General features: G+C 32.7%; 1 long non-coding RNA gene across 1 annotated transcript; it reads left to right on the forward strand.

Moving 5' to 3' along the window:
- Positions 1 to 11,364: 11,364 nt before the first annotated feature.
- On the forward strand, positions 11,365 to 18,450 carry LOC114412281. The gene is made up of 5 exons (XR_003666635.1): positions 11,365 to 14,571; positions 15,825 to 15,888; positions 17,404 to 17,460; positions 17,552 to 17,890; positions 18,016 to 18,450. It is a non-coding gene; the product is annotated as an uncharacterized LOC114412281 (long non-coding RNA).
- Positions 18,451 to 27,661: the final 9,211 nt, after the last annotated feature.

The raw sequence follows: 27,661 nt of genomic DNA on the forward strand, positions 1-27,661 counted from the left end.
TGTCTTGTTGGATGCATATAAACACTCAGCACATAAGTATTGGTTTTCACAAACTATTAAACGCTTGTTTAATAGTAGTGTGTTGGACACTACATAACTTAGGCCTCATTCGAGGTGGTTGTGAATTTCTGTTTTTGATTTTCAAATATAATTTTCAAAACAAAACATGTTCAAGAAAAAATGAAGCTGAATTGGTTTTTAACCTAATTTCAAGATAGTTTTACATTCATTATCAAAACCAAGAAAAAAGATTTTTTGAATTTGGTTTTTAGTTTTAAAAAACATAGCTAACCAACATCACCATACCACCACCATTGTTGCCCCCTCCACCGCCACTACTACTACCGCCACCACATTGTCATTGTCACCTCCATCGCCATCATTCCACCACAACCATCACTACCACTGTACCTCGCCTTTGTTGCATCCTCCACAACCACCATTATTGTTGCCACCATTCTGAAACCTCCATCATCATTGTCACGTGCTGCCACTACCACTATTACATCCCACCACTATTGTCGTCATCACCACCACCATTCTACCACTGTATTGCCACTACAACTTCCAGTGCCACCACCATCATTTCACCGCTACTACCACTACCATTCAACTACCTCCATCATCGTTGTCGCTACCATTGCCACTATTCCACCCTACTACCACCCATAATTTTAAAAACCAAACCAGTGATTGACCCGGTCAAGGCATTGGGTCGTTGGGTTAATGGTCAAACCAATGGGTCACTGATTGACTTGTATGACCTGGTCTTCATTAAAAAAAAATTAAACTTTATACCCAACCTTAACTGACCTGCATGACCGACCCAATGTGTTTCCTCCCTTGGGCGTGACCTGACCTGGGTTAGTGGGTCATTGGCTTAATCGCAATCCCGATTAGATCATATTGGGTTGGACCAAGTTCAATGCATGGTCGATCTAATAGGCAGCTCGATCGACCAGACCTCTGGGTCGCAATTGAACCAGTCTGACTGGCTAGGTCGGTTTAGGTTTTAAAACACAGTCAAACTCATTCCATCGCTACTACCACCACCATCACCATTCCACCTCCACTGCCACCATCGTTACTGTTATTATTCCACCCACCACCGTCGTCCCACCATTGAAACCACCACTATCGCCACCATCACCACCACCGCCACTCCCACCTTGCTACTTCTACAACCACCATTATTTTATAGTAGAGCAAGATAAGATAAAATGCTTGACTCATTTTATTTATCTTCACTTTAAAAACTAAAAACAAAGAATAAACTGAAACTCAAAACTAAATACTAAAATTAATTTTGATTTTTTTAAAATTTCAAAACTAAAAACGAGAAACCACCACAAACAAGCCTTAGTTTAATAAAACAGGTTCTATTAGCCATTGGACAATAACTTGTAAAAGTATAAGGATATAGATTTATACCATAGAGCTTATATCAAATATGTCTTGTTACACTTCACATAAACCATTAGTTCATCAACAATTTATATTTGTTATAATCAAAACTTTAGGTATTTTGGATTGTCCGATTACAACATATTTGATTGTCCAGGTCTAACAAAAAAGCACATGGTTTTCTACTAAAGTATGCTTCAAGAAAGCTAAAGAGAATGGTTTCCTAATATGGAGAGGACGTGTATTCGTTAAATGCTCCAACGAACATTTCTTCAAGTGCAACCCTTCAACGAAGAAAATCAAACTGTCTAGAGGCTGGACACGTGCTAAAGATGGTTTATAAATATAAGAAGTTTTGAAGAGTTAAAGTTACTAAGGAGCGCCCAAAGAATTCAAATTTTTAGTTCCCTCTTCTCAAGATCTACCTTTGTATATTTGAAAAGTTGTAAAGCTCTCAAAACACTTTGTGTATCCTAAGATATAAGACTAAGTGTTTCATTTGTATAATCAATTTTAGGATGTTAAGAACTAGTCAATGAGCAAACCAACCAACAACAAATCTTCTGATTTGTTTAGAGCCAATAGTGACTTGGTAGAACAAAGAATATTAGGTGAAGTTTAAGTTTGGTAATAAACTTAGGTTGTAAGAGTTAGAAGTGGCAGCGAACAATACTTGTAAATCTGTTTAAAGTTAGAAAAACTTGGTAACTTACCAAGAACTGAACGTAGTCTCAGTGGTAGAGATGAACCAATATAAAATTTGTTGTGTCTTATATATCTCTATCTCTTGTGTTAACTGACCTAGGATCTGAATTTGATTTTCTTTTAAAAAAGCATTTTACAAAATCTGTTGATATCGTTAGATCTTGTCTATTTGCAAAAACCATGTTATTTGATTTCAAACCTATATCATGTGATAACTTTGGTTTATGAAAAACGTTTAGAGAATTTCTAAAATCACAATGCAACCCCTTTCTTGAAGAGTAATAAAATCCTAAGTTATCTACTAAATTATCTATGACTTAAATTAAGCTTGAATTTAAAATACAACAAACTAAAAGCTAAATTTGAATTTGAATTATCACGTTAACAATCTCACACATGCAATTTGCAAATGATACTTGTAACAGGGGATAAAAGTAGTCACAATATTTCTTCCATTAATTACTTTTTGACTAAAACACCTTTAATTATTTAAATCCATAAATAATAAATGCTATAAATTATTTCTCTCTCTCTCTCGGATTGAAAAATTAAAGATTTTAATTTTAAAAATTAAAATTTTACTAATGTTATTCTCTCTCCATATATTAATTATCTAAGTGGAAAATGTAATATAGCTAATCTTAACAATTTTAAGCATAATTTTGAAAAAGAAATATTATTATTTTGATTTACAAAAGTAAATAAATAAATTTAATAATATTCACTAAATTAACTATTTTTTAATAAATATGAATTCAATTTAACAATGTAGATTGACAATATAAAATAATTTTAATTTATATTCTAATTGTAAAATACTATTAGTATAATTTTTAAGATGGTTATTAATTTTTAACAAATCTTATCATATGATTAGTTGATAATATCAAATTATTTTATATTTTTTATATAAATTAAATTAATTATAAAGATCTTATATTTAGTTACAGAGGAAGTATTTACTTCTTGTATCATTACTCTAGAAATAAGGTTTTGGACAAGAGAAATCTTTTCGTACCCGGGATCATCATTCATCGGAATGAAATCCTCTGCTTATTAGAAATGACTAACTTTGTTTGATAGATCATAAATATTGTCTTAGAAGTTTTACGGGAATATAAATGTAAAATAGTATATTTATGATCATCTTTAATTATTTACTCATTTAATAATTTAATTAGAGTAACATAATATTTTTATCATAATTAAATTTATTTTTTAAGTCAAAAAACCTAGATTCCCACCTCCACCATAATGTTTTTGTCAGAAAATTGATCCAAAAAAAATCTTGAGAAACATTATTTTATGATAATATTATTTTTAAAAAATTAATAATGGAAAATATCCATTTTGATCCATAAAAGTTTTAAACGATAATAAATTAATCCTGAAAAATAATAAATTAAAATTAAATTCTGAAATGTAAAAAGTGTAATAAATTAATTATGTAAACAATTTAATAATAAATTAATCTTTATACTCTATAATTTATTATTAGATTGATTCTTAAATATTAGAAATGATTTTACAAATTTCTTGGCATCACCTCATGGGACTATTTACCCATTCAATAACAAAGCCCCTACCTAATTTTCTGCTCAACTTTCCTCGACCTTTCTCTTTGCACTTCAATCCATAGATTCGAAACCCACACAATGCTCCCAGCAATGGCCATGGACACCACAACAACCCAAGAAACCCAAATCCACGTGGCAATAGCACCCTCAGCGCCTCCACGCGAATAAAACACCATTCTGAAAACAACGTAAGGCCGCAACAAACCTTGCACCACCGAATACATACCATAAAACGACACTGACACGGCGTCGCACGCCCTTTCCGCGACCCGTGCGTGCACAGACGAGGAGTCACTCCTCCTCCGCGCACACCCCAGCGCCCACGCGTTTTGCAACGCGCTGGTGGCCTCGGCAAGGGCGAGGAGGGCGAGCACCGTGACGACCCCATGGACCGTTGCGTGGCGGCACGTGAGGAGCACGACGAGTGTGGCGAGTTGGTGGAGGACGAAGGGGAGGTCCCCGGCGCCATTGAAGAAGGCGACGAGGTGGAGAAGGTCAACGACGAAGTAGGCGGCGTTGAAGTCCAGCACGATGTTCTGGAATTTCATGTTGGCAGCGGAGAAACCGCGATCCGAGGCGGAGAAGATGGCGGCGGAGGAGAGGAGCACCACCAGAGTGCCATGGAAGATGGAAATGAAGTAGCTGGAGGCTTCGGGTCAGGTCTTGGGACTCCATTTGCAAAATATGATGAAGTAGCCGAAGAGGTAAATGAAGAGGAATAATAAGAAGAATTTGACCATGTGAGTTTCCATATTTTTTTGTTTGGTTTGGGGGGGGGGTTGAGAGAGTGGAAGATTGTATACAAGGATGAATTGGGCATGTTTTATTTGGTGGGGTTTTGTGAAAAAGAAAAGAGCAAAGCGCGAAGGAATAAAGTGAGAACAATGGAAGATGAGGGAGGGAGCGGTGGGAGGGGGGATCAACGGTTTTTATGGGGTTGGTGAGAAAAAGTGAACTCCCGTTTGGGGTTGTTCAACGATTGCAAGACTTCAACTTGTGCAATAATTTTAGGATGTTTTAAATTTATTTTTATTTTATATTTATATTTACTAACATAAGTAGAAGGAATAATCAATGAGAGATCTATGACCCAAAGTTAGTTGGAGCAATATAAGTTCGTTGATTTTTAAAATAATTATTTTAAATGGTAATTTATGATTGAATAATAATGTAAAATTATTTTTACATTATGAGTACATTGACATTAAATTATTTATTTATCCTCAAAGAAGAATAAATCAGAGACACAAAAATAAATTAGAGGATTCAAACACATAAAATTAAAAGGTATAATATATAAACTTTTAAGATAAATATATGTGATTTCATTAAAACGAGAGATGCATTTTTCCAACTTCACGTAAGAATAATTATGTCATAGGATTGTTCTACTAATATCTTATAATATGACTAATAGATAAATATGTCCTATAATTGTGTCCTAAAGTATGTAATTGAGAATTTGAATGCATAGGTTCATGTGTATACAAGAGTATATGCACTACAAGAAAAATAACATATGTCTACGGACAAAAACCATTACTAGATGTTAAAAATACGTAGGTAACTGTAATAAAAACTTTGTCCTACGGATATTTTGGCCGTCAACTTTGAGGGGTGTACAATGACAGATTATAATATGTCAGTAAAGGTTTTACCTATGGATTTATTTTCACCTATAATTACATTTGATTGTCACTATATATGATTCCTACAATTCACAATGTGTGCAAGTAAAAGTCATAAACCTATATATACAATGTAGGTAAAAATATTAATTTGTACCTACAACCTTTAACTGTAGGTAAAAGTCATTAACTTACTTGCCATTGAAAGACCATAAATACAAACCATTTACTTGTATTTATAGGCTTTAATCGTAAGTAAAAGTCACATAATAAAAAGATCACATTGCTTGTTACTTATTGAGATGTTTTATGTTTTTAAATTATTATTAATATTATTATTTAGTTATCCAGATAAAATGAATATCAATTGTATCTAAGTTAATTGTCTAAGCCTTTTACAAGTCCAAGGAACTAATCTATGCAATAAAGTAATTGCCTTACTTAAAAAAAGAGTTCTAGTGGTTTTTAAACATTGGAGAAAAGATTGAAAATTGACAAACATTGACTAATTAAACTCCTCTCTCTATGAGGGATGAAGGGGACAAAGGTCCATTTCCCAGGAAAGTCACATAATCACAAAAATAAACAAGAGTACTTATGTATCCCAAAACACCTAACAAAGATGAGATGATATCTAGCATCTACAATAACCAACAGCATAGCCATATCCAAGTAAAATCACATAATCACAAAAATAAACAAAAGTATTTATGTCCCCAAACAGCTAGTCAAGTGAGATGATATCTAGCATTCACAATAACCAACAGAATAGTTACATTCAAGTAATCACTGATCTACACATTCATAAACTAAGTTAGCAACAAATTTTTAAAATGATCAAGAATATATGTAAGAAGAAAATGTCTTTACCTCAAAACCATTACTTGGTTATCTTCATTGTTGCAAGCCATTACAATGACATAAAGGAATACATATTAACATATACAAATGAATATCTTATGCCAATAGATGTGGCAGCTTCTTAATTACAGTTGCATAGGTATGTGAATCAACTAACTTGGCCTAACTTGATTCTTAAAAATCATATTAGAATAGAAAAAATATAATAAAGCTTGATTAGTTTGAGTCAATTCTCAAAACAATAAAATTCAAACTCTTTTACTTAGTCAACAAGTCTAGATACATAAATGACTTAAGGAAAAGAGGAGACAACCAAGTAAAGGGAAGCTACAACTTACTACATACATAGATAATACGGATACACTACAAGCTATACCATATGCTAACAAAAATGGTATTGTCAAAATATTAATTATTAAATTTCAACTCACCTCTAGTTGGGATTGTTTGTAGTTTGATTATATTTACTAGTAGAACCATTTGTAGGTACCTAAATTAAAATAATGTTTTTTCTTTGTAAAGTATCATATCATAGTTAAATATGTGAATAAGTTCAATTATAAATTCATACCTCTTGATCTACAGCTTCTAAGACTTGATTAATTTGTGGATCTTTTGCAAATCGCACTTTAAGGACAGCAACAAGGTTTCCAAGCAAATTCTCCAATTTTTTAATTCTATTGTCTGCATAAGAGCTTTAAGATGAACTTTTTTGATGTGGAAGCTTGCCAAGACAACGCACTCATCCTCTTTTTTAAGATCCTTTAACTTTTGAATATATATCATTTGTCCAATTAGTAGAATGTTGGGAGCTTTGTCAATTTTGTGAACTCTCTACTTCAACCATTTTCATTTTTAGTTCATCCTACATAAATACACCTTATAAATTATTACCATGCATCAATATCCTCAATACTTCAATGCACTAAACAAAATTCATCTCCTCATTAGTTACTCCTCCTCACAACATCACCCCCATGCAATGCAAGTCCTCATATTTTGAGTGATTCCTTTTGTTAATGTTGCTTATTTTCTATAACCCACAAATATAAAAATTCAATAATAAAAATAAGCATATAATATATAATTGTTATGTTAGCCAAAGTTGGTAACATTGTACATGCATACATGTCCTTTCTTAGAACACCAATAATATACTAAATCACGATATTGAGAAGGATCAACCCTTGGATCTCGGATGTGAGCAACCATTTCCTCCTTAGTTTTGCTCTCATCATATCATTTTGATTTCAATTCATATTTAAATTGTCTCCATTTCAGACTCATGTCATCAATCAATATTTCCTTTTTTTGTTCAATTAATTCATGAAAAAATCGAAACTTACTCTATTATGAGTATCATTAACAAACAAAAAAGATCATTTTGTTAGACATTACAAAACATAAAATTTTGCAAGAATCAAAATGAAACAACACTTATAAAGTTTTATACTAGACCTTAATCAATTCAACCATGTCAGTAATATAGTCCTCATGCATGTCTTTCCAGCTAAGAAAATTGATAGGAACACATTGGTGTCTCTTTACCAAGCTCCCAATTGCATTCAATAGAGTTTTCCCTTCCCAACCCATAGGATTGCCCTAATGATCTACTTCAACAAGTATGAATTCTCCATCTAGCAAGTTCCACACATCTAGCATATGTGTATAACCTCTAGTTCTCTTTTTACCTAAATCATTCATGGATATTACATTTATCATATATATATAAAGAGTGAGAGAGAGAGAGAGAGAGAGAGAGAGAGAATTTCCCCAATGATCTACTTCAACAAGTATGAATTCTCCATCTAGCAAGTTCTACACATCTAGCATATGTGTATAACCTCTAGTTCTCTTTTTACTAATCATTCATGGATATGACATTTATCATATATATATATATATATATATATATATATATATATATATATATATATATATATATATATAAAAGAAAGAGAGAGAGAGAGAGAGGTGTATATACTTGCACTGTTAAAAAGACCGAAAATTATAATTACCTTTAGTTGAACTTTCACTTGCACTTCCAAGAGAAGTATGAGACTCAACATGACTTTATTCCCTTGTAAGACTTGTTCATTCCCTTGATCTATGTCATTTGATTGCCCATCACCAATTCATATACATCTCTGATTTTAGCATGCACAACAACAAGCCAATCATTTTGTGTTTTATTCTCCACATAGAATATTTTCTTAGCTTGAGATGCAAAAACAAATGGGTCATCACATATATCATTCCTTGTATGTTGCAAATAATTGAAATTCACTAATGTCATACCGAAATGATCAATTTTGCAGCCCTTGTTTATATCAACCCCATCACACTTGAAAAGTACAACGTATATCTTCCTGAATAATCCAATTGAATTATATTTGTTAGTGCACCATAGTAGTGGATTTATCCTTCCTTTGGGTTTTTATCTCTTGAACTAGCATAACTTAGTGTCTTAATAGTTACAACAATGCCATTGTTTTGAGTCTTCAAGTAATTTTCATGGGTCTTTGTATGAAATCTAACTCCATTAACAATGTACCTACTATATCTTCTCACTATTTCTAGTGGACCACGTGCTAACCACTTGATATCATTCGTCACTAGAGTGTTGTCTTGCTCTTCCAATCAAGCAACCTACCTCAATTTTATTTCAAATGGTTAAAATTTTAAATGAATGCAAAATTTAACATTATTTATGCTTCCTAAACTTATTTGTGTTGGATCAAGTGGCCTCAGAATAATTAAGAAGGGGGGTTGAATTAATTATTCCTAAACCTTTACTAATTAAAAATTTACTCTTCTAAGGCTTTTACTATGTTGTTAAGGAAATAAAGAACAGAGATGAAACTTAACCAAAAGTAAAAGTGGGAATTAAAGTGCACAGCGAAAATTAAAAGAGTAGGGAAGAAGGAGACAAACACACAAGAGTTTTATACTGGTTCGGCAACAACCCGTGCCTACATCCAGTCCCTAAACGACCTGCGGTCCTTGAGATTTATTTTCAACCTTGTAAATTCCTTTACAAGCAAAGATCCACAAGGGATGTACCCTTCCTTGTTCTCTTTGAACAACCTAGTGGATGTACCCTCCACTAGAACTGATCCACAAGAGATGTACCCTCTACTTGTACCACAAAGGATGTACCTCCAATGTGTTAAGACAAAGATCTCAGGCGGTTAAACCTTTGAAACTTTGTGAATGGGGATACAAAAGAATTCTCAGGCGGTTAGTCCCTTGAAATCTTTTGTATATGGGAAAGGGAAGAATCAAAAGAATTCTCAGACTATGTCGTTTTGAATTCTTTGACAAGGGAGAAGGGAGACACAAAAGAATTCAGGCGGTTAGTACTTCGTTCTTTTGGAAAAGGGAGAAGAGAGACACAAAAAGAATTCAGGCGGTTAGTCCCTTGCGAATTCTTTTTGGCAAAGGGATAAGAGAATGAAAAAGATGAATATCACAAGTTTTCAAGGTTTGGAAAAACCAGAAAACTTTGGAAAGCTTTTGGCAAAAGGAAGAAGAAGAAGAAGTTCAAAGAGATTCATAAATCAATTGGCAAAAGTTTGTTGTCAAAAGAATGAATTGGAAAGATACTTGAAATGCAAAGCAAAACCTTGCTTTTATAGACTCTTCATGTCTGGTCAAGAGAACCATTAGAAGAGTTATGACTTTTAGAAAACCTTAAAACCAATTTGAAAAAGTCAAAAACTATTTGAAGAGTTACATCTTTTGATTTGTTCAGAAACTATCACTTGTAATCGATTACCAAATCAGTGTAATCGATTACACAAAGCTTTTTAGTGAAAGAATGTGACTCTTCACATTTGAATTTGAATTTCAACGTTCAAGCACACTGGTAATCAATTACCAAAACATTGTAATCGATTACAACTTTTTGAAATCAATTGAAATGTTGTAAATTCAGTTTTAAACTTTTTCAAAAACATTTTGCTACTGGTAATCGATTACAACAATCTGGTAATCGATTACCAGAGAGTAAAAACTCTTTGGTAAACATGTTTTGAGAAAAATCCATGTGCTACTCAGTTTTCAAAAAAACTTTTCCATACTTATCTTGATTAATTCTTCTCTTAATTCTTGAATCTTGACTCTTGAATCTTGATCTTGATTCTTGGAAGCTTGAACCTTGAATCTTGATTCTTGATTCTTGAAATCAAATTTCCTCTTGAACCTTGAAATGTTCTTGATTCAATCTTGAACTTATTCTTTGATTCTTGAGATCATCATCTTTGTTATCATGAAGTGTTCTTAACTTTTCAGCTTTTTGTCATCATCTTTGTTATCATCAAAACTCTTTGAATCAATCTTGATTCATCATGAAGCTTGCTTCTACAATTTGTTCACGGAACCAATATGAAAGTTATTTCCTATTAATTTTGTTGAATTCATATTGAGATAATCAACGATTTTGTCTCTTGATAAGATCAGTATGGGCTCTATGTAAAAAAGGTTAGAAAAAGTAAGCATTAGCATTGATAGAAAGATATTATACAAAATTTCAATAACTAAATATAAACATTAAACAAATCGTATTACTTTTGAAAGGGGTCAACATTGTTGCTATTGAAAAGAACATAACTATGTGCTTGAACCAATGCTTTCTCATCAAAAGAAATTTGAGAAGCTTTTTTCTCTTCTTCACGTTGAATCCAACTTGTTTCTTTCTCCCCAATGATCTACCTCTTGGATTTAAAATGATTCTTCACCCTAGATAGATATCTTGAACAAAATATCAAGCATTCATGAGCTAAATATCCTTCTGCAATATATCCTTCTGGATGTGCTCGATTACAAAAAAAATGACTTTAGAGTCAAAGGGAACCTAAAATGAAAATTTTAGGTTACAAATTAAGATAATATCATTTTACATTATAACTCTAGAATCATCTATCATGATACAAACAAGGTCCTGACAATGCTTACATGGCATTGTCAGGGCATACGTGTCGCAATGCCAACATTCCTTATTGCCACCCAAAAACGTCTTTTCACTATGCATTTATTATTTTTGTCGTTTTGTGCGTGGCCGGTTAACTTACCAATGCATTTTTACCTTTCCAACAAGGCTGAACTTACTGTTTGTGTTTTTCGACTTCCAATTGGGTCTCCACGGTCTCCATTGTTTCACGCTTTGCATTTTTCCATTTTCCATTGTGGCTTTTGATTTCTCTCCCCTTTGGATTTGCTCTCCACGGTTTCCATTGTTTCACGCTTTCCATTTTCCATTGTGACTTTTCGATTGTGGCTTTGGAATTTTCTCCCATTTGGATTTGCTCTCATGTGATGACTCACCGTAGGTGCACTTCATTCCTCATTTTGTTTAGATACTTATCATGAGCTTATCGTTTCCTATATGAAGCTTTTCGATTTTTTGTGGGTGGTTTGTTGTAATGAACCATTTTGGTCGGGCTTTGTTGCATTTTGATGTTGCATGTGCATCATTTAATACCTTTTTTTGGTTTTCTAACTTATGGCAACACAAAAGCTTAGAGCTTTGTTGATTTTATCATTAGTTTATTGTTTCCTATACCCAGCTTTCTTGCCTTTTGATCTTGCATGCGCATCATTTAGTTCCTTTTTTGCCTATTCTGATTTATCGAAACACAAAAGGTTACATTTTTTATTGTGAATCCTATTTTGTTTTTCATTTGCTTACATTATTGTTTTGAAAATTTCTTATATGTTTTTATATTTGCTTGCATGTTGGCCGAGAACAACAAAGAAGCCGAAAACCATAACTAGAAAGAATGGCAGTAAACGGGGTCCCACAACCCTAGTTACAGGTTTGTTTTTGAAATCTGTTATACTTGCTTAAATTTTATTTTTTGGCATGTTGATGTTCGTCTCCGTTTTGCTTGTTTTGCCACATGTTTTGTTCATTTATCGTTTCCTATACCCAGCTTTGTTGCCTTTTGATCTTGCATTTGCATCATTTAGTACCTTTCTTTGGTATGTTGATGTTCGTCTCCGTTTTGCATGGTTTGCCACATGTTTTGTTCATTTATCGTTTCCTATACCCAGCTTTGTTGCCTTTTGATCTTGCATTTGCATCATTTAGTACCTTTTTTTGGTGTTCTGATGACTCACAACACAAAAGCTTACATTTTTATTCTGAATGAGTGGATGTGTTTTTGTTATGGTATTTGACTTTTCGCAAGCTAACAAGACAAAAGCTTATACCTTTGTTGATTTTATCATTAGTTTAAAGTTTGGTATACACAGCTTATCGATTTTTAGTGGGTGGTTTGTTGTAATCAACTATTTTTTTGGGCTTTGTTGCGTTTTGATGATGCATGTGCATGATTTGCAAGCTTTTTTTGGTTTTCTGATTTATCGCAACACAAACTTTTTATGGATGTCTATGTTTGGCATTGTTCAGATCTGTATCAGTGGATTTAATGGCTTAGACCTATGTTCATTTTATCATTACTTAATCGTTTCCTATACCTAGATTTCTTGCCTTTTGATCTTGCATCTGCATCATTTATTGTGAATCTTGTTTTGAATATCGATTTGGTTACATTATTGTTTGAAGTCTCATTTATATTTGCTTAAATTTTTTTGTCCATGTTCATGTTCATGTTCGTTGTGCATCTTTTGCCACATGTTTCGGATCAATTAATTTGTACTCATGTCTAGCAAACCAAACCCCATATGTGAACTACCATGTTTGACTTCTGAATGAGTTGCTGAGAGGGTCAGCTTTGTAACTTTTTATGGATGTCCATGTTTTGCATTAGTCAGATGGGTATCAGTCATTAATCGCAAGACAAGAGCTTACATTTTGATTGTAAATCCTGTTTTATTTATGACTTGCTTACATTATTGTTTTAAAAAAAATCCTATCATGTTACAAACAAGGGCTTCACAATACCTTTTTTTGGTGTTCTGATTTATCGCAATACAAAAGGTTACATTTTTATTGTGAATCCTGTTTTATTTTTTAGTTGCTTACATTATTGTTTTAATAAATTCTTATATGTTTTTATTTGCTTGCATGTTGCCTGAGAACAACAAAGAAGCTGAAAAGGAAAACTAGAAAGAACGGCAATCAACGGTATGTTTTCCTATACGCAACTTTTTATCTTTCGTTGTTGGTTTGTTGTAATCAACCATTTTTGTGGGCCTTTGTTGCATTTTGATCTTGCATGTGCATCATTTACTACCTAATTTGGTTTTTTGATGTATCGCAAGACAAAAGCTTACATTTTTAAAAACCTTGGTTTGCCATGTTTGCCATGTTTGAGTTTTGAATCAGTTGTGAGACAAACAACTTCATAACCTTTTTTGGATTTCCAAGTTGCCCATAATTCATATCTGTTTAAGTGGATACATCAGAAAAAGCTTACAACTTTGTTCATTTTATCATTAGTTTATCCTTTCCTATACCCAGCTTCCAAGCTTTTTGATGCTACATGTACATCATGTGGTACCCTTTCTATGGGTTCAATTTTATCTCAGCACAGAGGCTTACATTTTTATTGTGAATTCTATTTTTAATATCGATTTGGTTACATTATTGTTTGAAGTCTCATTTATATTTGCTTAATTTTTTTTGTCCATGTTCATGTTCATGTCCGTTGTGCATCTTTTGCCACATGTTTCAGATCAATTAATTTGTACTCGTGTCTAGCAAACAAAACCACATATGTGAACTGTCAAGTTTGACTTCAGAATGAGTTGTTGAGAGGTCAGCTTTATAACTTTTATGGATGTCCATCTTTTGCATTGGTCAGATGGGTATCAGTCATTAATCGCAAGACAAGAGCTTACATTTTGATTGTAAATCCTTTTTTATTTTTGACTTGCTTACATTATTGTTTTAAAAAAATCTTATCATGTTACAAACAAGGGCTTCACAGTACCTTTTTTTGGTGTTCTGATTTATCGCAATACAAAAGGTTACATTTTCATTGTGAATCCTGTTTTATTTTGGACTCATGTCTAGCAAACAAAACCACATATGTGAACTGCCATGTTTGACTTCTGAATGAGTTGCTGAGAGGTCAGCTTTGTAACTTTTATGGATGTCCATCTTTTGCATTGGTCAGATGGGTATCAATCATTAATCGCAAGAAAAGAGCTTACATTTTGATTGTAAATCCTTTTTTATTTTTGACTTGCTTACATTATTGTTTTAAAAAAATCTTATCATGTTACAAACAAGGGCTTCACAGTACCTTTTTTTGGTGTTCTGATTTATCGCAATACAAAAGGTTACATTTTCATTGTGAATCCTGTTTTATTTTGGAGTTGCTTACATTATTGTTTTAATAAATTCTTATATGTTTTTATTTGCTTGCATGTTTCCTGAGAAAAACAAAGAAACTGAAAAGGAAAACTAGAAAGAACGGCAGTCAACGGTATGTTTTCCTATACGCAACATTTTATCTTTCGTTGTTGGTTTGTTGTAATCAACCATTTTTGTGGGCCTTTGTTGCATTTTGATCTTGCATGTGCATAATTTACTACCTAATTTGGTTTTCTAATGTATCGCAAGACAAAAGCTTACATTTTTAAAAACCTTGGTTTGCCATGTTTGAGTTCTGAATCAGTTGTGAGACAAACAACATCATAACTTTTTTTGGATTTCCAAGTTGCCCATTGTTCATATCTGTTTCAGTGGATACATAAGAAAAAGCTTACAACTTTGTTCATTTTATCATTAGTTTATCCTTTCCTATACCCAGCTACCAAGCTTTTAGATGCTGCATGTACATCATGTGGTACCTTTTTTGGGGGTTTAATTTTGTCTCAGCACAGAGGCTTGCATTTTTCTTGTGAATCCTGTTTTGAATATCCATGTGGTTACATTATTGTTTGAAGTCTCATTTATATTTGCTTAAATTTTTTTTTCTATGTTCATGTTCATGTCCGTTGTGCATCTTTTGCCACATGTTTCGGATCAATTAATTTGTACTCATGTCTAGCAAACAAAACCACATATGTGAACTGCCATGTTTGACTTCTGAATGACTTGCTGAGGGGGTCAGCTTTGTAACTTTTTATGGATGTCCATGTTTTGCATTGGTCAGATGGGTATCAATCATTAATCGCAAGACAAGAGCTTACATTTTGATTGTGAATCTTGTTTTATTTTTGACTTGTTTACATTATTGTTTTAAAAAAATCTTATCATGTTACAAATAAGGGCTTCACAGTACCTTTTTTTGGTGTTCTGATTTATCGCAATACAAAAGGTTACATTTTCATTGTGAATCCTGTTTTATTTTTTATTTGCTTACATTATTGTTTTAAAAAATTCTTATATGTTTTTATTTGCTTGCATGTTGCTAAGAGGGCCAGCTTTGTTATTTTATCATTACTTTATCGTTTCCTATACCTAGATTTCTTGCCTTTTCATCTTGAATTATGTTCCTATACCCGAGGACTTTGGTATGATATTTGTAATTTGTAATTAATGCTCTTACGTTACCCGAAGACTTTGTTATAATATTTCTAATTTGTAATTATCACTAAATTCATTTTCATTTTCATTGTATTAACATTCAATTTGTTCACAACATTTGATGTGTTTTATTTTCAAAAACAATAATTTAGTATTATTTTAATATATAAATTGAATATGGAAGGTCATACTTTGATTTACTTGCAGGTTGGCAAGTAGTATAGTAACGTACATTTTAAAGCTTCATATCAATGCTGACGTAGTTATCCAGGTAACGTATACTCATTTACAAAATCCCGGCAATGGATCTTATTGGAATTAATGCCTATACATGTATGGTCGACTCCTATACTTTGTAATATTATTGCTATAATATAATAAGTTCTAGCCGTCTGAAGAAAGTTCTAGTCATCTAATCATAATTGGGAAGTGAGAAAGGTAATGATTATTATCATCATTACCATAGAAAACGAGTACAAGAATTGTAAAATCCTCACAATTAATATACAACAACAAAAAAACTATATTATTAATTAGTAAAAGCCTGCCAATACGTAATAACTGCTACGACAAGTACATTATGTATTTATTTGAAGAGGCGTAACTAAAAGCGGTTTCCAATATGCAATAACTGCTACAACAAGTACATTATGTATTTACTAAACCCCATTCAATAAAAAATACAAAACCTGAGGTATATCAAAACATAACCAACAATTATCCACATTGCGAATCTCATTTGTCTAACAACATCACATAACCCTTAATAGTATGAGTACACAATCATCAACCGCCTCTAATGTGGTAAGTTCTTTAACTTTTCCATCCTTCCTCTTTTCCTTCTTATATGTATTTAACTTTTTCATCCTTCCTCTTTGCTTCTTATATTATATGTATATGTTCAATGTTCAGTTTTGTTTCATCACACATCCTTGCAATGGTGTTATCTATTTTACCTCTTCGTCCTTCATTTTATGGTTATTATATGTATATTATATGCATATGTTGATTATAGACTACATGTTCATATTCATGTTTATAATTCTATCGACTAGGATATTCATCATGTTTATCATGTCTTTGGAAATTATGAGTGTAACATTTTTGTCTTTTCCTAATATTTGTGTGTTGCTTCTTATATCTATATGTTCCTTATAAATTGGTTATTGAATTCATGTTTGTATGCCTAACATGGACGGTTTTGACGATTTTCATCATTTCCTTCCATGATTCCTGTTATGTTTTTTATGTATATTTATGTATATGTTGATTATAGTTTATTTGCATTTTGACCATCGTTTGTCGTGCCTTTGTATACGCTGATTTTTCTATTCTTCGTCATTGGTTTGTTGTAATAAACCATTATTTTTGTTTGTGTTGCCTTTTAATCCCACATCTGCATCATTCAATACCTTTTTTTGGTTTTCTGAGTTAGCCCAATACAAAATCCTTCATTTTTTTATCATCCTGATTTTTGTTTTTTATTTGCTTGCATTTTGCTTATGTTTTTGTCGAATTCTTATTTGATTATTTTGTTTCATACTTCAATATTCATGTTTGTATCCCTAACATTTTCGGTATCCTCCCCAAACTGATTTCTCACCTTCCTTTTATTTTTTTTTTCACCCTAAGAACCCATTTTATGTCTTTCTTTTTAAGCTACCTTACAGGCATCCTCTTTGCACAACAAATATGACTACGTCCAATGTTCGACGATTGCCTATTTTTTTGGGTGTATGTTTCTTATTTTGTTCTGTAACTAATTACATTCAATGTTGTGCTATAGGGCTCATCAAATTGGATGGCAACAACATGATTTATAGTAGCATTTTGTGTTGACAAGGTCAACATTCACAATCCTAACCACTTTTCCATTTCTCTTATTCCAAATAAAAATAATATCTAATGTCTAATGTTTTCATGTTTCCCTGCAGAACAACATTGAAGTTCCATTGACTTACCATAGACAATGGAGGTCATATTACCCAACTTATGTTTTATTTGACTATAATGGAAGCAAGCATTTTGTTAGGCTGCGCAAATATGACACACGATACTTTTTTGCTGATGGGCTGAAAGAGTTTATAAGAGCCCACGACATTAATGACAGTGTCATTATCCGGTTTTTTGCTCCCTCAAAAGATACTTATTTCGACGTTGACGTCATGGGACCTATCCATAGACAGACACGTGGAAGGTCGGTTGTTACAACTAGAAGGCACATCTTTATAGCTGATGTCACACAAGAGATGATGGAACACAACAACCCTTTGGTAGGAGTTTGTTACCCACTCAATTATGTTTTTATTTTTTTGTTCCCATCTTCTCTTAGTTCAAATAACATTGACTGCTGATCACTTTAAATGGTCGTATAATCACTGTTTTGGTTTCAATGCAGGTTCTTCCAGCAGCAGCTTTAAATTTTTTGTTTGGATCAAAAAAATATATTCTTGTTCAACGTGGCTATGACATACGTAACCAATGGCATATCACCGTGCATAATGGTTTACCATCTGTTGCAGAACCATGGTTCCAATACCTCTCTAAAAATAATTTAATGGCCGGAGATGAAGTCGTGTTCTTCTTCAGGTTTGACGAACATGTATGGGAGGTCATATTTAGGAATCAAGTTATATGGGATGAGGACCTCTCCAATTGAAGACCATGCCTACAGACACTGACTTTTTTTTTGTTTATTTTCATTTATATTTTGATTAATGTTGTTAATCAAATAACTTAGGGTATCAAACAATTTCTTTCACTTTCTACTGCACAGTTAATGGTTATGAACTTATTTTGTTGGCTTATATGTATTACTTTGTTCATTCCAATATTCAGTGCTTTTATTGTTGATTATATTTTACTAAGGTGTGTCAAAAAAACATCACTTTGCGCCTTCAATTTTCCTCGCGTGACGAAAAAAAACAGGGATTGAAGATAGATCTCAACAATTGTTAGCAAATTAGTTTTTAAATATATCATTTATGTTTTGTCTTTGTTCTGCTGTTTTAATTTTTTAAACCTACACTTATTTCACAGTGGCCATGGTAACAACATGGATATTTTACATGCATTTCAAGGATCAAACACCTACAACGTGCGTTTTTATAAAATTACACATAATTTGTTGATAGCCTGTGTTGTTAACCAAAATTGGAGTATGAGCCCGTGCATCGGCACAGGCTTCTCGCTAGTGTTTTAAAATGATTAAAAAGTATTCATACCTTTCAATAGGATACATCCATCGGTAATGTACAGGACCTCCAACTCTTGCTTCATGTGCCAAATAGATTACCAAATGTACCTTTACGATGACAAAAAATGGAGGAAAAATTTGTTCTAATTGGCATAATGTTTGAGCTACTTCATGCTCTAAGTGCTCTAAATTATGCTCATTAAGCACCTTACCACACAACTCCTTGAAGAAACAACAAAGATCGAATATAACTAAACTCACTTTGTCTGACAAACAACCTTTCATGGCTATAGGAAGAAACTCTTGCATTAAAAGATGACAATCATAACTTTTGAGACCAAATATTTATGTTCTTTCACTTGAACACATCTTGAAATATCAGAAAAATATTCATCATGAGCTTTTATTGTTTTGAGAACTTCAAAAAATGTTTCTTTCTCCTTTGAAGTCATTTGGTAACAAGCTCTAGGAAAATATTGTTTGCCTTTACTTGGATGCATCTTAGGATGTAATTGGCTTCTAACATTCATATCAACAAGATCATAGTGTCCTTATCATTGTCTTTTGACTTACCTTCTAATTGTAACATCCTAATAATCTTATCACACACATTCTTTTCTATGTGCATAACATCAAGATTATGACGGAGCACACTATGTTGCCAATAAGGCAATGTGAACAAAATACTTCTTTTTTTCCATGGTGACCAATCCCCAACTCCATGATATTCCATCTGTCTCAAAGCAAAAGCTCCACTAGGTAGATTAGGTGGAGCTTTAAACTCCTGGGTTCCATCAAAATCTCTTTTATTGTATCTCCACTTATGATCGGGCTCTAACCAATGGCGATGACACATATATCAAAACTTTCTACCATAACGCAACCACTTTGAACCAATCTCAAAACCACAACACGAACAAGCATATTGACCTCTAGTGCTTCAACCAGACAAATTTGCATAAGCAGGAAAATCATTAATAGTCCACATAATTGCAACATGCATTTGGAATGACTCTTTTTCCCATGCATCAAATTTTTTTACCCCAATTTCCCATAAGAGGGAACTAATGAAGAATCTTTGCCGGTATCTTTTTTCTACATTCAACATCATCAGAGTTGCATTTCCCTCTTTAAAATTTGCATTTAGGGCAATTTTCAACATCAGCCAAATCCTTCCTATACAATATGCATTCATTGGGACAAACATGAATTTTTTTCATATGATAGACCCAACCCTAAAATAATCTTCTTTGTATCATAAAGTGATTTGGGCAAAATATTTTCTTCTGGTAATGCATCACTTAACAACTCTAACAACATCGAAAAACCTTTGTCAGTCCACCCATTTAGACACTTTAAGTGATACAAATGTATAAGGAATGACAATTTTGTAAACTTCTTACAACCCATATAAAGACTTTGCCCTGCCTCCCTTAACAACTGATAGAACTTATCTAAAATATTGTTGTCTTCAGATTGTTGAACACTAGGCCCATTCGTGAATGCTCCAGAATCACCATCCTCTATATTTATATTTGTATCATCACTCTCATTAGTTACATGCATCATGAATGCATCAGGAACCAATGTATCCATATCATGATCAAACTCCCCTTCTACTTGAGATGTACCCAAAAAACTAGATGGGACAACTTGTTCACCATGAAAGATCCAAGTAACATATCCTTTTAGAAACCTATTACTAATGATGTGCTCATAAACATTCATCCAAGAGTGCCACTTGCAATTGACACATTTGGTACAAGGGCATAAAATTTTTCCATCCTTTGACAATTTTTCAAATGCAAAATCAAGAAAATTTACAGCCCCTTTAATGTACTTATGTTTATTAATAGAGTTGTAACTATCCAACTCTTATCCATTTGATAAAATAAATTGAAAAAATAGAATGAAATAGACATAATAAATTAGTTCTTGGTATAACTAAAATATCCATGTACAAATCAATCACAACCCTGTCAGCAACTATAAAAATAATAATGTTAACAGTGAAAACGGAAAATTATTTTAATTGACCACCTGGCAACAAAAGATGAAAAATAAAACATAAGAATGCAACCATAACATATATTTTAACAAGAGTGAGCATTGAAATAAAAACTAAAATGTTAACAGCTACAAGATCTAACCAGCATTAAATTGAGTGATGGTAACAAAACTTGAGATATATTATCTGGTCTAAATGTGCAAGCATACCTTCCCGATGGAAGAAAATCTCCAAAAGCAAAAACAAGACTGAAGACTACAACAACTGTGACACCCTCTACCCCACACATATATGTATTAATAATAAAAGAAATAATTAAAAAAAATTAAACTTAATTCAAGTTTTTAAAACATATTTAAATACAAGCCTTTCAAGAGGGTAGCAGGCTCACATTCACCTTTCTAACATCATCATAAAAATTTTCTAAATAAATAATAAATTCACTTCGGCTCAAACAAGGTCGTCTATAAAACCCTATACCCCAATGCCACATCCTATCAGAGTGTTGCGTCCCGACGTCCTTCAACACATGGTTCCTTAAAGCAATTCACCTAATCATCTGCTCCCCCGAACACAAAGTTCAAGATCATCACAGGATCCAAACACAAACAACACACGGGGAGTGAGTTATCACATTCCTAACTAATAAAGAAACAAGAAAACTAGATATACATATCATATAAACCAAATAAAACTTAGTTACACGTAATTCACGTAATTCCACCACTTTGTCATTCAAAGTTCACTTTTCAATCATCAATCACATTACACAAGAATCACACGCTCTGATCAAGACATAATAACACATCAATTTCATAATAAACAATTAGCAAGCGCATGAGATAGTTATGCTAAGACTCAAGCCTATATGCAATGTGGTACCATGTCAGTGAAAAACCACCTAGGGGCGCTTAGGAGTACATAACAAGACACACCAAACAATGGGTTTGTCAGGTCACTCTCACTAAGTAAGATCATAGGAAGACCAGTTAGGGTCACGATGTTTTGCGAGAATGCTCCAACCATATGGGATCAGCATAGGCTTAAAGGAGCACTCAAACCCAGTGACCCCCAAGGCCTACACTCCGAAGAGTCCGTCAGGGCCTCTCCCTCCTAATTCAGCTCCAACCCCTAAAATCATTTTAGCACACAGACACTGCTCGTGAATTATACAATACCCGTGACCTCACACTCGTGTGTTAAACACGTACAACATATTGCGCTACAATTTAACACTGGTTCCTAAATAGGAAACCTACACTTTCTCTTTAACACTGCGCATTTACATTTTTCTCAAGATAACATTGGTCGGGTTATTGTACAATTCACAGCTTACAACACAAATAATGTCACATCAAGAGTTAATCACACACTTATTCACAACCAAAACTCATTCACAATTTCAAATCTCATAATGTCACAATCCACCATCACATGTTTTCACGTATCTCACAATTCAACACATGTTCTACTTTACACTTTTACTCAATCTCAATAACAATATTATAATCTCAAGGAAACATATTATTCCATAATTCATCACATATTTCATTTATAAATACTGCTCATGAATTATACAATACCACGACCTCACACTCATGTTTCAAACATGTTTAACACAATTGCGCTACAATTTAACACTGGTTCCTAACTAGGAACCTACACTTTTTCTTTAACACTGCGCATAAACATTGGTCGGGTTATTGTATAATTCATAGCTCACAATATAATTAATGTAACATCAAGTGTTAAACACATCCACTTATTCACAATTGAATATCATGTCCACACTTTAACATCTCATAACATCACATCAACCATCTCATAACATTCCTAATGATATTCATAAGGTACAACGCACACATGTTCATCAAATTTAACTATAATATTCTCAAACTCCAACACTTAATAATTTTTGGAATCATACTATAACACTCTACAATATTATTTACATAAATTATTAATATAAATAACTACCTCTATATATATAAGCTAGCATACATCATATTGAATCACAAATGTTAAAGTAAGCTTTCAATGCACAAATTCTAAATAATTATATGAACACTTTGGTCAATTTCAATTATGACATTAATTTTTTAAATTATATATAAAAACCTAAAAAAAAAGCAACAAAAAGAGAAAATACAAAATCAATATCTCTCTCTAAATTTTTCCTTACTTTATTTCATCAATTCATATTAATTAGAAAAATGCTCGATTTATAGGGTTCACGCTCAACACAATAGCATATCAATTTCACAACAATTGGTTTGTCAAACATATATAATTCACTGTAATAATTATAAGGATAAAATGAAAATTGCAAAAACACCCCAAAACTCATTCCAATTGATATCTCTAAGGATCCCTACATATGTTCTCACTAATTCCCAATTGGGAATAACTCATCCCTTACCTCTGAGCGGACTCACGTGTCTTCAACCAACGATAGCAGCATCTCTAACAGTTCCCTGAGATTCCTTCAGTTATTCCTCCGACTGCTCTGATAGAATTACCAAACGTCAGAGAGACGGAGAAGAGATTGAAACCTCCACTTGTACTGTCTTCATGCGATTCCTCTTTCTCCCTCCACGAATATTATCTCGCGAATCCCAACGGTGGAAGTGTGCGCAATTGAATTTCGAACGACATATCCAAATTTCATGAAACTCCAACGGTTAAAGAAACCGAGATCATAGTTTTACCGAGACAGTTTTGGGTTTCTGCGGGAAATTAAAAGGCTACAATGTGAAGGGTTTTCCTATAAGCTCAGACATGATTTTGAAATTCGCAACAGTGAAAATGCTCAGAATTGGGTTGTGAACCTGGTGTTTAAATTTCACGACGATCCAACGGTGAATGAGTCCGAGATCGTCATTTTTCTGAGACAAGTTTAGTGAGCTGAGGGAAAAAGAAAGGGTTTTGAGAGGAGAAGGGGAAAAACGAAAAGAGGAGGCTGAGGAGTCAGTCTGAAAAACCTAGCATGTTGCTATTTATAGCTAGGGGCATTTATGACCTATTATTTATTATTTTTACTAAAAAACTTTTTAAATTTATTTATGAAAAAAATGGGATGTTACAACAACTACCCTTACTCTAATATGCATTATGATGGTTACATTATATGCATATAGGTTTTTTTATATTAAATAGGACAAACATTTATATGGAAGAATTGTACCTTAGTACCAAGGCCAATTGTCTTATTGTCAAAAGGAATTCATTTCTCGAGGAGCTACAATTAACAACATAAGCGAGTTAAGGAGCTACAAGTAATAAAATCACATCTATTGTTTCATTACCTATCACTAAAATTAAAAACTAGGAAAATTGTCAACAACACATACTAGTACAAATGTCAACAAAATGTAAAAAACAATGGTCTGTACTTGGCAGTATTTTTCTTAAGTGCATTATGTTCAGATCCCAATGAAGGGTTTGGGAACCTCTGGAGCAGTTGCTATAGGTAATAAAATTACACCTAACACAACTGATGTACATTCAATAGCAGGCACTTTTGATGGCAATCCAAAAAATCCAAATGAGTTTACTACATTGAGCATAAAAAAGGTAAAAATTGCACCAATGACCACTAACATGTTGATAACAAGCACCAGGTGTCAATCAGTATATTCCCATCTAGGCATCTATGGAAATTATTTGATGCAATGAGACTTAATTTCCAAAATATGCCCATTTTGCTACTGTGACATACACGATAAATATTTATTAGTGTACAAAGATATTTTACTGAGTTATCTATAACTGCTAGAGTAGTAGTTTAGTGTATTTGACAAGCTAATGAAGCCAATGAAAGTACAAATTTGTAATTAGGGGTCCAGTTAATTATGGGTAGTCCAAAAGTCATTAACTTGGTACCTTAAGACTTAAGAGTAGGGCTGGTTCTAAAGTCCTACAAACAGTTTAGAACATATTCACAAAAGTATACAAAATATATTTATGTAATTCTTTGCAACACAAGATCAAAATTATGATTACATTTGAATTCTTTCTGAGGTGGTCTCCTTCCACACAAGCACCTATCCCCCATACCTACCCAACCTATCCCAATATTTCCCTAGCTATCCAATCCTAATTTTCAAGAGTCTATTGTCTAAACAGATTCCTGGGATGAATCAAACTAACACTTCAAGAAAGGATTAATGGTGAATTGTTGATTACATGATTACTTGATCATTTTTTAGTAACTAGCAAACACCAACCTTGCACAAATTAAGATGCTTTATTGCTTCATAAACTGTCCACTTCATTTTTCAAAGATGTGTTCATACAAAGGACATTGGACTCACAAAACATTATTTTGTAATAGATAAATAGCCCAAAATTAATCATATTTTGTCTAAATAAGTAATGAATATATATCTGTATAGGGAACACACATGTTAGCACAAAAAACTCTTGTTCATTTATTCTAATAATTTTTGTTATGATCTAAATCTTAAGGGGTTAGATGCTTCTATGTCATTGGTTCTTATAGTGGGACAATTCTAGGACAGACCATCATTTTAAGTGTTCTATTATGCATCACAAGTTTTATTCCTTAGATTAATCTAGGATGTCCAATCTTATGCTAGATCTTCATCACCAGTACAAACCACTGGTTTTTTTTTGTCTATGTTTTTTTATTCATGTGATTCTTCCTTTGAATCCCTAAAATACAAAACCTCTTCGCCTTGCTCTGCCCTTTGTCCCTTTCGGCTAACTCATTCGCAATTAAGAAAAATGCAGTTAAGCTTATACATTTTGACTAAATAGCTAATTTGGTCCCTGAAAAGTGTAACAACTGTAACTTTCGCTCATTTTAATCCTTGAATTTAACAAAATGAAAAAGGCCCTAAAAATTGATCTCTGTCACTCAAATTGGTACCTACTATTAAGTTTGCTACTTAACACTGTCCGTGGTGCTTAATTCACATGTTAAGTGACGATTAGGTATCTACTGTTCCAGCAAAGTGAATTTTTTTTCTTAAAAAAATCTTCCTCAACTCTGAACTCTTTTCTCTTTGTGCGTCAACAGAAGCGCATAAAAACTTGAGTTTGAATACTTAATTGTGAATGCTAGTGTAACTAATTGTAAAATGAACACACAAGATTTGCATACACAAATCATAGTTGCAGTCTCAATCATCAATCAAATACATGAGACCAATTTTAAGCAAATCAGAAACTAAAACAGAGAAAAAAAATAACGAAAATGATGGAGCAAGGAGGATGAGAAAGCAGAACCCCGAAAACTCCCACCCAATTCAACAATCGCACTCTTTCTCCTTCGACGTTATTCTAACAATATTTGTCCCACACCTTTTCCACCTCATGAAAGAGCATTGCCTCAAATTTACTTAATAAACTAGGAAAGTTGGTTGAGCTTCTTATTGCCGAATCACAATACTTACATACATACAACTCATTGAAACTCGTCAGTAGTAGTAGCAATTCATTTCATGCATATTTCAACCAACAATAAGCCTCGATTAAATGGTGAAACAAACACTGAGAACGAAATAAAAGGAAGAAAAAATCAGGAAACAACAAATGCAGCATGTGATCGTCACAAAGAGCAATGAAAGCAAAATTCGTGAGGTAAGAAGAAGAGTAAGTTGTTTTCCTCACCCGAAAATGAGTGACAGAAGCACGCAGCAAGCACAAGCACAAACCCAAACCCAAACCCTAAGAAGGCACAGAAGAAGTAGAGAGAAGAAAATGGAATGAAAATGATTTGAAGCAGAGAGAAGGCGCGGAAGAGCATGGTCATTACGTTTGCACTCGTGGACCCCATTTCCCTCAGCATTTGTTAATCCTTTTTATTATTTTTTATTTTTTTGATAAAGAGTAACTTTTACCACTTCTTCCTTTTTTTTTCTTTTTTTGTTAAATAAAGAGTTGATAATATCTGATTCTGTGAGTAACTTTTACCACTTATTTTTTAATAAAGAGTAACTTTTACCACTTATTTTTTTTATTTTTTTCCTTTCATTGTTGTTCTTGTGATATTTTTGGAAATAATTATTTTAATATGAGAAAACAAATGAGAATAAATTATGTTGTTGAGTCTCTGATAAACTTTCTTAAAAGAATTATTCTAATGTATATGTTTTATGAGATTTTACCTATACTATGTATTTGTAGGTAGAATTTTTTTTAACTTTATCTACACCAATGGACTCTATGTACAAGTTTTATAAGATTTTACCTACACCAAGTAATCATTGGTATACATTTTTTGAAATTTTACCAACACTAGACATTTGTAAGCAGAAGTTATTTTGAGTTTTACCTACATCAAATAATAATGAGTACAAATCTTTAAATTTTACCTATGACAACCAATTATAGGTATAAATATTTTTTTACTTTTACCTACATAAATTTATGTCTGTAGGCAAAAACTTCCATAGACATGAAGTGCAGGTGTTGTAGGGTCACAAATTTGATAAGCGGCTATAATTGACGAATTGGTATCCAAAACTTAATTTCAATTGCATAACATTTACTAGCAAAAATTTAAATTAAATCTATGTTAGAATTTAGTTTATGGAATTGTTAATATTTTATATAATATTTCTGAAACTAAATTTCAGAATGAAGTAAAATATCATCTATTTTGGATACTAAATTTTGTAATGTATTTTTTTTTATAAAATTTTGGAATTTAGTTTTCGAATATTGTAAAACTAGTTTTAGAAGTTAATTTGCGGATGTTTATGTATTTTAAAATATATCTTTAGGATATTAGTTTTCAGAAAAGGATATTTTTGGTATGGGTTAACTAAGTTTTTTGTCCCTAAATTTTTTCAAATGTTGGGTTTTAGTTCTTAA

This window comes from Glycine soja, chromosome 5, assembly GCF_004193775.1.
Source record: "Glycine soja cultivar W05 chromosome 5, ASM419377v2, whole genome shotgun sequence".
NCBI classification, from domain to species: domain Eukaryota; kingdom Viridiplantae; phylum Streptophyta; class Magnoliopsida; order Fabales; family Fabaceae; genus Glycine; species Glycine soja.